Raw genomic sequence first — 11855 nt, forward strand, 5'->3', positions numbered from 1 at the left:
GTCATGTGATACAGTTACCATAGCAACTGAGTCACACGACCATGCATGAGGTCGTGGGTTCGGTTCCCAGCGTATGTCGAGGCGTCGAGTCCAAGAGATGGTCGTTAATTGGAGTCTCACTCTCGTCACAATTTCCATAGCAGCCATAACGTTGCAAAGGCAGCGAACTGGTGAGCTGGGACAATGGGCACCACGGATATTTCTGTGCCAGAGCTTCTATTCTACTTGAAAAAAAAAAATTAAAATAAAAATTAAAAATGAAAAAATGAAAAAAAAATCGGTTGAAATAATTATGAAAGAAAACATACAAAACAGTGTTATTTACTTTGACTCTTTAAGTGTAATTACAGCACTGCACCACAAAAATGCAACGGAGCCCTTAATTAGAGATATCATCCACAATGTCGTCAAAGCCAATCAAAAAGGACAGATTATAAACATGTGCTGGGTCCCCAGCCACGTGGGGATCAGGGGAATGAAAAAGCGGACAAATGCGCATCACGCGCACATATCTATGAAATAAATCACGTCAACATACCCCGTAAAGACTGCACAAAATTTATAATGACTGAACTAGGAGCTAAATGGCAGGCTTCATGGGATAATGAAACAAATAACAAGTTACACTTCGTAAAGCCTATAGTTCAAGAATGGAAGTCATCGAGTCATAAAGAGCGCTTTTTTGAAGTGATCCTGTGCCGCCTCCGCATTGGACATACACATCTCACACACAACTTCATACTCCTCTGACAAGAAAAACCTGCATGTGAGACATGCAATGAACAACTGACAGTAAACCACATTTTAATATCATGCACGAAATACGAGGAAATCAGGAGGAAATATTTCATGTGTTTCTATAATAAACACATTCCATTTCATCCAAGTCTTTTGTTAGGAGAGAATGCCATTGTCAAAATTTCTTCTATTTTTGATTTTTTAAGATGTAAAGCTAATGAACAAACTCTGAGTTATTTTTAACAAGAACTGCTTCACCCTGAGTTTGGCGCATGGTGGCCTTAGTTGCCTATGTGCCATAAAATCCAACACAACACAACAACTTCTATTCAGCTTCTAACTATTCAAGTCGTGTGCACGGGGTTTTGATTCCGCTCATAACAATTCTACATATATAGAGTGGCAGCGAAGATCCCAACACATTCACCTGTGCAACATAGCGTTAGACCACTTTGCTGCGCCATGACATATATACGTCATTGTAGACGGACTGGTTTACACCCCGCTACGCGGGCTGACGTAACCGTTTTGTGAAAATTAAAAAGGCAGTTTTATTTTATTTAGTAGTTTATTTGAAGCAGTCTAAGTAATTTTATTCGATGTCGATGAAAAAGAAAAATCGCAGTGCTGCGATTACGAAATGGCACCTGATTTCATGCCCTTTTGCCCAACGTCATTCGAGACACCGAGATGCCGGAAGGGTGGGCAGAAACCACATAGAACCTAAACCAAGTTAAAAAACTGAGGCTGTTTTGTGTGCGGTCATACCTTCTATGTTTTGTCCTGTTACCAAGGAAATAAAAATCTGTGTCGAAAAAGAAGCTAGGGCGACAAAAAAAGTGAATAAAAAGCGTGACAGAAAAGCATTTATGACCTATTGTTAGCCGTTTAATATCTATCATATGCGTCAAGACTAAGCGGGTATGACTAACATTTATTATTTTGTTTCTTTCCTGCCTGCCCTTTCACGTGACAGCAAGTAAGTGCAGTCCTCTCTTTTTTAACAGAATAGAACGAGTGAGGCTATGCTAAGATTGTGTATGAAACCTTTTCACTTTCTTTCCTCTTCTGCCCTTCCTCGTCACAGCCGGTGTTTTTCTTTAACAGGCTGCAAAAGTAACTAAAGAGGGAAAATATCACTAAAACATTCTTTTTCTTCATTTTTCTTCCTCGTCTGTCCTTCCTCGTCGCAGCCGGAGAGCGTTTTTCTTTTCATCCGGCTGCGTCAAGTCGAGTGAAAATGTCACTAAACCAATTCTTCTCTTTTTCATCCGGCTTTCCTCGCCACATCATGTGAATACATTTTCCTGTTTACATAAGGCAGTAAAAATTTGACTGAACTGATCTTTTTTTTTCTTCACCTGCCTTCCGCTGCCACAGCGGCGCATTGACACTGAGATTAAGACTATACCGTTCTTTTCTTCCTATTTTGTTTCCGTTCCATTTCCACATAAAGGGGGGGTTACAGTTCTGCACATAACGAGCGAGGCGATTTTAATTTTAAGGATTACGAGTCCGAAATTTACTATCAATGGTTCTCATCATGAGCAGCTCATAATAATTGCTACTTCTGTGGAGCGACTAGAGTAAGAGACAAAAACAGAGGTTGGCAGGAATGAGCCGCTGCCCGATGGTGTTTTGGCTGTCACTGTCCATTCGTAAGGCAGTTTGGACGCCAGTAAAAGGTGCGACAGCCACAGATAGCATTTGTTGCACTGATTTTCAGGCCCAGTCACACGAAGCAGAAAAGGCGAGAGAGCCGATGATTGTTTTTCATTTCATGAGAAGATTTATTACGAGATGATTTATAACCGTGCGCAGGTTAGAAGAAGAAGGTTAGAAGAAAGAAGAAGAAGTGTACAAGAAACCGTTTTAACATGGCGTTACCGGCACACTGCAACCGATGGCTGGCGTTAATGGAATTCGGTAACGCGCGATCTTAGAACTCTCAAGACACCTCGCTTGCCACTCGAAGTTACCAACTCCTCACACCGTGTCCACCATATCATAACGGCTGCATGACCTCGACCGCATCATAATTATACCGTATAATTAGACCGTATAATTAGAGGCGAAGCGGCACCGTTATGCATACTGTAAGAAGGAATTCGACTCTTCCCAATACCATTCTTATCGCTCGTTGGAAACCAGAGGCGCTTCGCATTGCAGCCCCGTCGAGCAGTGCAACCAGAGCTCGAGTTTCACCAATGCCGGTGTCAACAAAAGCTACCCGCTTTCTCTCCCTCTCTTGCACATCCTCTCCGTATCCGTGCCCTTCTCGCGTTTCTTTCGCATTTAGGAAATAAAAGTCGGCTTTGAACCTCTAAGATTTTAAAACTGCAAAAATGCTCTCAGCCAGGCCAGAGCTATTACTCTGGCTTTTTTTTCTGTGGATGTGGATATCGCGGACCCCGAAAAACACTCACGGATCCCCATTTGATAAACACTGATATAAATTTTTTTTTTGTCACGAAGCATACGCCACGCCTCAATTCTGTGCATGCGTGATCGCGATTATTGTGTTGAATATTCTTTTCGCCTTGTTTTCACTTCCTGTCAAAACAGCTGCAAGTAAGTAAACGCCTGCACATTTTCTCTGTCAGGCTGCACCTATTGCTCGCGCGAGTATCGCGAGAGTGATGGGCAGTCAATGGAGCATATATTTTACTGTTCCAATTCAGTCCGCAGTCCAGAGGGTGTCATAACATGCCCCGAATTGCTATGACTCGGTGGCGGAGCATGGAAGTTAATTATTATATTAAGAATGGTTAATTGTAAATGCCGCACGCCATGGATAGTGCGAAGGTTTAGTGGGACAACACCGAAACCTGCACGCTAAGTAGCAGAGTAACAGTCTCAGTGGCAGTCTCGTAATTCGATGAAAGGTTTAGTGGAACAACATTGAAGTATGTACGCGAAGTAGCATAGTAATGGTCTCAGTGGCAGTCTCGTAATTAGAGGAAAGGTTTATTGGAACAACACTGAAATGTGCACGCGAAGTAGCAGAGTAATGGTCTCAGTGGCAGTCTCGTAATTAAAGGAAAGGTTTAGTGAAACAACATTGAAGTGTGCACGCGAAGTAGCAGAGTAATGGTCTCAGTGGCAGTCTCGTAATTAGAGGAAAGGTTTAGTGGAACAACACTGAAGTGTGCACGCGAAGTAGGAGAGTAATGGCCTCAGTGGCAGTCTCGCAATTACAGGAAAGGTTTAATGGAACAAGATTGAAGTGTGCACGCGAAGTAGCAGAGTAATGGTCTCAATGGCGGTCTCGCAATTAGAGTTTAGTGGAACAACATTGAAGTGTGCACGCGAAGTAGCAGAGTAATGGTCTCAGCGGTAGTCCCACGGTTAGAGCGAAGGTTCAGTGGAACAACATTGAGATGTGCACTCGAAGTAGCAGAGTAACTGTGTCAGTGGCAGTCCCATAATAGAGGGAAGATTTAGTGGAACATTGTGCACGCGAAGTATCACAGTAATGGTCTCAGTGGCAGTTCCATGGTTAGAGAGGAGGTTTAGTGGAACAACATCGAAATCTGCACGCGAAGTAGCAGAGCAATGGTCTCAGTGGTATTTCCATGGTTAGAGGGAAAGCTTAGTGGAACAATATTAAAGCATGCAGATGAAGTATCAGAAGAATGGTCTCAGTGGCTATCCCATGATTAGAGGCAATGTTTAGTTGAGCAACGTTGAAGCCTGAACGCGAAGTAGAAGAGTAATGGTATCACCAATAGCCCCATAGTTAGAGGGAAGGTCTATTGGATTAACATCGAAGTGTGCACTCGAAGTAGCAGAGTAATGGTCTCAGGGCTAGTCCTATGGTTAGAAGGAAATGTTTGTGGAACAACGTCGAAGCCTGAACGCGAAGTAGAAGAGCAATGGTATCACCAATAGCCCCATAGTTAGAGGGAAGGTCTGTTGGATTAACATCGAAGTGTGCACCCGAAGTAACAGAGTAATGGTCTCAGGGCTAGTCCTATGGTTAGAAGGAAGGGTTTGTGGAACAACGTCGAAGCCTGAACGCGAAGTAGAAGAGCAATGGTATCACCAATAGCCCCATAGTTAGAGGGAAAGTCTGTTGGATTAACATCGAAGTGTGCACCCGAAGTAACAGAGTAATGGTCTCAGGGCTAGTCCTATGGTTAGAAGGAAAGGTTTGTGGAACAACGTCGAAGCCTGGACGCGAAGTAGAAGAGTAATGGTATCACCAATAGCCCCATAGTTAGAGGGAAGGTCTATTGGATTAACATCGAAGTGTGCACTCGAAGTAACAGAGTAATGGTCTCAGGGCTAGTCCTATGGTTAGAAGGAAAGGTTTGTGGAACAACGTCGAAGCCTGAACGCGAAGTAGAAGAGTAATGGTATCACCAATAGCCCCATAGTTAGAGGGAAGGTCTATTGGATTAACATCGAAGTGTGCACTCGAAGTAAGAGTAATGGTCTCAGGGCTAGTCCTATGGTTAGAAGAAAGGGTTTGTGGAACAACGTCGAAGCCTGAACGCGAAGTAGAAGAGCAATGGTATCACCAATAGCCCCATAGTTAGAGGGAAGGTCTATTGGATTAACATCGAAGTGTGCACTCGAAGTAACAGAGTAATGGTCTCAGGGCTAGTCCTATGGTTAGAAGGAAGGGTTTGTGTAACAACGTCGAAGCCTGAACGCGAAGTAGAAGAGTAATGGTATCACCAATAGCCCCATAGTTAGAGGGAAAGTCTGTTGGATTAACATCGAAGTGTGCACCCGAAGTAACAGAGTAATGGTCTCAGGGCTAGTCCTATGGTTAGAAGGAAAGGTTTGTGGAACAACGTCGAAGCCTGAGCGCGAAGTAGAAGAGTAATGGTATCACCAATAGCCCCATAGTTAGAGGGAAGGTCTATTGGATTAACATCGAAGTGTGCACTCGAAGTAACAGAGTAATGGTCTCAGGGCTAGTCCTATGGTTAGAAGGAAAGGTTTGTGGAACAACGTTGAAGCCTGAACGCGAAGTAGAAGAGTAATGGTATCACCAATAGCCCCATAGTTAGAGGGAAGGTCTGTTGGATTAACATCGAAGTGTGCACCCGAAGTAACAGGGTAATGGTCTCAGGGCTAGTCCTATGGTTAGAAGGAAGGGTTTGTGGAACAACGTCGAAGCCTGAACGCGAAGTAGAAGAGTAATGGTATCACCAATAGCCCCATAGTTAGAGGGAAGGTCTGTTGGATTAACATCGAAGTGTGCACTCGAAGTAACAGAGTAATGGTCTCAGGGCTAGTCCTATGGTTAGAAGGAAAGGTTTGTGGAACAACGTCGAAGCCTGAACGCGAAGTAGAAGAGTAATGGTATCACCAACAGCCCCATAGTTAGAGGGAAAGTCTATTGGATTAACATCGAAGTGTGCACTCGAAGTAACAGAGTAATTCCTGCTGAAATTCGGGTGGGTTTCTCTCAGTAATGGGCGAAAATTGTTCACTGAATGATTCTTACTGCTATGAGCTATTAGCATTGAAATGCGGCATCGACCTTTGGAAGAGCCACGTAGGAACATAATGTATAAGTTCCTAAGGGAGAGGCACAAGCGCAGCTTTTGCCCACGTTTTAGTGGATATCGGAAAACTGCGCTATTAGGCGATACGGCCGGAACGTCATTAATCTAGGTGGCGCGTCATTAGGCGATACGGTCTGAACGTCTTTTATCTAGGTGGCGCGTATTAGGACCTAACACCGAAGTGACAGCGGGGTATACATGTGGACTGTCAAGAGAATAATGGTGTCAAGAGAATGTGGTGTCCCCTTCTTGTCTGTGTCCGTTTCCGTGTTGCGCCGCCGTTCAATTCCTTCTTTCCACTGTCAAGAGAAATCACGAGCGCGTACGTGTTACGGCCCACTTCCCGAAACAGGCTGCTATGGGTTAATTTAGGCCTAATCTAGCTCAGCTGCCATCGATGCAATGGATGGCAGGGTATGTGCGTAAGAAAGATTATGTACCCGCTTCGCGTCAACGAATAGTTTGGTGAGCGGGGATGTTTGGTGGATTACACTTATCATTTCATCATTTTCATTTCTGAAAGCGCTACATTCAAAATTGAAAAATGCTTATCAGTCTTGGTTAAAATGCCTTAAGGCGCTCATTCTTTACAATTACCAATGACAATGTGAGAACCTCGTTTTGCTCTTTTTTATTTTATAATTGTAATTCTGTATTCATGTTGCTAGTTTCTCCTTGTAAGCTTGTTAGACGCTTATCTGCTCTATTACTTCAACCAGTGCCGATCCACAAAGTTACCTAATTGTACCCTGTCTGTTAAAGCTAGTATGTGTTTAAAAAGTAATATTTTTGCTTCCTAATTCATCCCTGTGCAGACTTTGTATAACATGTTTTCGCATTAACTAGAGGCTGATTCGGGCTAGACGCAATTCTGGAAAGAAACAAGACAACTTTCAAGTCTGCATTCGAAAATTAGCATTACATGTAACCCTTAGAAATCAATCTTACTGCTCATCATGTCAGTGCGTCCGACACCGAGCTCAAAAAGGAGCTTCCTCGATCTCTTTTCACAGCTAAATACACTTACACCTCCCGATGAGTGTTTAACAGCATTGGTCATGTTTCTCTTCTTTTGCTTTTTTTTCTTCCCGAACAGATGCCACGACAAAGAGTAAGTGAGCATTTCAGATTTTCAGCTTTTAAAATCTTTAATGCCGTTAGCGGGGTGCCGAAGGAATGAACATAATTATAACGAATGCATTCGCAATTAAATTTGTGGCTATGAGTGGTTACGCTGAGGTTTATAAATCACTGCGTGCCCTTTGTTTTGATCTCCACAGTTTTGGCTTACTGTGCTCTAGTTTGCTTGCCTTGCCATTGCGGGGCGTATGACAAAACACTAACGGCTGTACTATTCTCTCCACTATAATATTACCCGGCGGCAGTGAAGCGTAGAGTTGGACAGATTAGCTACTGCGCCACCTTTTTGTTCCCTGTACTGCCAGTCACTTGGCTACACCCTCGCCGAACTGTCAACAACAAAGAAGATTTAAAATACGGACGCCAAAAAAAAAAAAACAAAGAAAAAAACCCGGTGAATTAAACCCCATTACTTGCGCAGGCTAGGCTTGCTTGGAAGGCACGAAGAATGCCTTTCAGAAATCTAAAACTTGCTTACTTTCAACTAAATTCAATTAAATGCAATTCAATTTATTTTCAACTCGATGAGCTAATTTCCTTTTGTGCATGCGTCCGTGCGCGCGCGCGTGTGTGTGTGTGTGTGTGTGTGCGCGCGTGCGTGCGTGCGTGAAGGCATCTGAATTCTCTTGTTCACGTTTCACTTTTTGCCTTGAATACGCATTCACGTGAAAACATTTTTTTAAAGCCTTGCGTAATATAAACTTAGAATGTCCTTGAAATGTCATTCGGCAACTCCTTCCGTTCGAACAGTATGTCACTGAACAGTGAAAAATCCCAACTCCTGTTCTATTTGATGTCACTTCAAAATGGCGATTGAATATGCACATATGTAAAAAAGCAAACCAAGAGCATGATGGTTCATAAATTTTCGGCGCTTCCACTGACGGTCACTATGTAAAAGTTTAGATGTTTTTATAGCAAGTTTTGGGTGAGCCAGTGCCATTTACCTTTGCAGAAAAACGCCGATTTACGGTCTCTTTCTGTTAGAACCCGTGCCTTCCGTATGGTCTATACTCAGTTGTACGGAAGACATACCCAATCGGTATTCGAGGCTTGAGGTAAAGAAAAGTGAAAATGCTGATAGATATTGAATGCTCCATCACCATCGCGCAAGAATTTTTGATCTATATAGCTTGAAGAGAACCAGAGAAAGCGGCAACCGAAAATGACATCTGAATTTTACCTCTCAAGAATGATACGCCTGGAGCGCGCGGCAACAAAAGCGGAAAAAAAAAAGAAGGAAGATTACAAGCCAAGATCCTGCTCCGCCGACAAACATGTCACCGAACAGTTGGTTTGTTTAATTACGATTGGAGCGCTCGCTCCGCTCGTTTCGCCTGTTCGGCTACTGCGGCTAAACACTGCACTGCGGCGTCTCTCCAACGTGGACGCGAGCTGAAGCAGCGGACGCACAAAACACGGCGAATGGCTCTGGAGCCACTGATAGAAATATGCGGCAGCGGTAATTAGAGAATTGAGGACGAGCTGACTTATTAGAGAGTTTTAGCTTACCGTGATCCGCGAACCGCTACCGTGATCCGCCACCGCGCCTTCCACTGCGCATGCCCAGATCCCCTTAACGCCGATAGATGGCGCCACGTACTGGATGTCGGTGGGCTTTAGATGTCGGCACACAGACCTGACGCGTCGGGGCCAATCCGCGTGTGCGCACCGCCCACGCACGGTAGTGGGTCACGGTGGCGGATCGCGTATCACGGTAAGCTAAATCTCTCTATTCAGACGTGCGCACGGTGACCGCTTACGTTTGCAAAAATGACCAAATATGACAGCTCACCGGCCGCCTCCATGTTCGGCGAACCTAGTCATAGCGGCGCTTCGTGAAGACTGTAAGCGTTTAAGCAGTTCTAGATTACAGCTCACTATAGCCAAAACTACACTCGATCGCCATTTTCACCCTCTAAAACTTGTGGGAAGGCTGCCGCAGACGGCGCGGTGACAGTTGGCTAACGGCGTAATTTCAGTCGCCATAGCCTTGATCACGGAGCGGTGCAGCAGTGAAGCTGTGTGTGGTTTGATGCAGTACACGTTCGTATCAGAAAAGACAAACGCTATCATAAAGACTGCTTGCTATGCTCTGCGCAACAGCAGCATGCCTGCAGAAGTTCGGAGCTTTCGGTAACGGCACCTCCCGCAGGCGAACCCTGTTCTAAGCCCGCCCCTTGACTGCCCTACTCGTCGCTAGGCCTAGTCAGTTTCAGTGGACGGCACTTCGGAATGGGTCAGCGGCCTCACCGTTGCAACAAACATGCCTCTTTCGTCACCGCATTGCAGGGAAGCCTATCTCATAATAAAATAATCTCGATAAGATGAGCGTTCAGCAACCGTCCTCAATAAGTTTAATTTGCTGTCCACACGTATCGTCGACGACTCTTGCCGGCCCGCTTGCAGTATCGTTCAGCGGACCGCGTCACAACGGTGATTCTATGCGTGTCCTGCGATGTGAGCAATCGTCGAATTCAGTTCACTGAAGTTATGCTCGATGGCCATTTTCATTCGCTAAAATTGGTGAATGTTCTCTCCACAATCACAAGATTCGCACACACGAAAGCGACACTTGTGCACGAAAGCGTTGCCTCATCTGTACGATGTCCGCGAGCATTTACGTGCTCCCCTACGCCAAAGCAAGCTAAGGCTAAAGGAAAGCCTGTTGCGCTATTTAATTTTCACAGCTTGGTATTCGGGCGAAATTGTGTCTAAGCGAGCGGCGGCTCCCGACAAGGACGCCGCAATGAGCAACAAGTTTCCGCAGTGTTTATTGCCCAGTTGTCGGAGAGCAAGTTGGCGGGCGACAACGACATGCTTCCGAAAAGTTCCTTTCCCATCGTGGTCTTTCCGCGGTGTGTGAGACCGCTTGAACCATGTGCACCAAGGCATTGACTTCGCTCACGTTGTACCTCAGGGGTTCACGCAGGGCACGAGCAGACGACTTTCGCAGCTAACGGAGTCTGTGATGCCTCGGCCGTCGTGGCCGCAGCGAATGGCAGCCTGATACCAGTGACGTCAGTGGTATTAAGAATACTTACAAAGTTCGCCACCAGGCGCCACTCTATCGGCCCGCGAAAAATGAGCATGATAGCTACTGCTACCACCCCGTTTCAACGGGGACGCTCCTATATTCCATCCATCCATCTATCCATCCAATTAAAAAAAAAAGCCGTTTTTAAAAATAATAATAAATCGTTGACTTTGTTCCAATGAATTATACTTAGGGCGATTGCTCAAAAGCGTTCGTTCAACACATTGAAAACATTTAACAGTGATCCTAAACCTACCCATTTCTGTAGCTCTTTAACACTCTCGGGGCGACTCAGTGAACGTACGGGTTCTAATGGACGGGGAAGTATGACGTCATGCGCATCAGATGAAAATACTTTTTAACTATACGGGATATTGAAGCCACATTAATACTCATTGATAATGTTTTTCTCTTAAAAGCTAAATGTTGGCTTCATGTTAGCCGATGTACTCTCGTTTGTTTCAGCCATGTCTTGCGGACTGATTTATTAATTTCCTAAGCCTAAATATTTGTGACCTTTTAACTGCGTGTGGGTGCAATATGAAACATAAGCGTACTTGACAGTATTGTTTTCCTTATTGCCTTCAATACAGTTTTACGTAAGCACTATTAATTTTGATAGTGTCGCGCACATTTGTTCCCTCCGAACTATTAGACCAGTGCCTCGCGTTCCTACAAGCAGTCTCATCTACAAGAACATTTGTGGATTCGGCACCAGCCTCAATGAGGGCATCATCCGAGTATAAAGTCAATCTATATTTTTGTCATCCTTTGTAATGCAGAAGTTCTAACAAGAGCTCACATCAACCTTGTAGGCTCCCGCAATATGTGAGCAACACATGTCAAAAACAGCGAGTACACCTCGCTGAACTGTTCGAAGATATTCAAGTGCTATTACAGCTTACAATAAACGCTTTATACGACTTGCCCTAAACAAGAACGTTACCAGGAAATCAGTAGAGCCTGGAATCAAACTGCAGTCGTTTTGCCACCTCGTGCTTCAGAATGAGAGACTAGGGGAGATTTAGAACTCTATCAGTTATAGGAATTGGGTTGTTGTTGTTGTTGTGGCTGTAGGAAGAAGGAAAAGAAAATGCACGGCTCTGTAGCTGAGCCACCTCCGCTGCCTCGTGCAGACAGAAAAGAAAATAGAGAAGAAAGAAAAGGAAGAGGGAGAGAAAGACGCGCTCCGCAACAACAGCCGTCGTCCACCACCGAAACGGTGGCGGGTGCAATGACGGCCTACAACAAATAAAAATTCTGTGGCAGGCTAGCCCCCGCCGCAAGCGGCGGTAACCTACCTGTTCCAGCCCCATCAGGGGAGTAACAGTGGGGTGTGAGTGCGCACATTTAGGGTGATTGCCGCGCCCTTCGGCCATTCATCGCAGCTTTACCCGCATGCATATTGTCGCCCCGCT

The 11855-nt window shown here is 44.9% G+C and overlaps 1 protein-coding gene across 1 annotated transcript in view; it reads left to right on the top strand.

The window, feature by feature from the left end:
- LOC146176055 (uncharacterized) overlaps positions 1 to 11855 on the top strand; it is a 34280-nt gene that overhangs the window by 8541 nt on the left and 13884 nt on the right. The window lies entirely within an intron of this gene.

This window comes from Amblyomma maculatum, chromosome 10, assembly GCF_055883805.1.
Source record: "Amblyomma maculatum isolate TAMU_Amacu chromosome 10, ASM5588380v1, whole genome shotgun sequence".
Lineage (NCBI taxonomy): Eukaryota > Metazoa > Arthropoda > Arachnida > Ixodida > Ixodidae > Amblyomma > Amblyomma maculatum.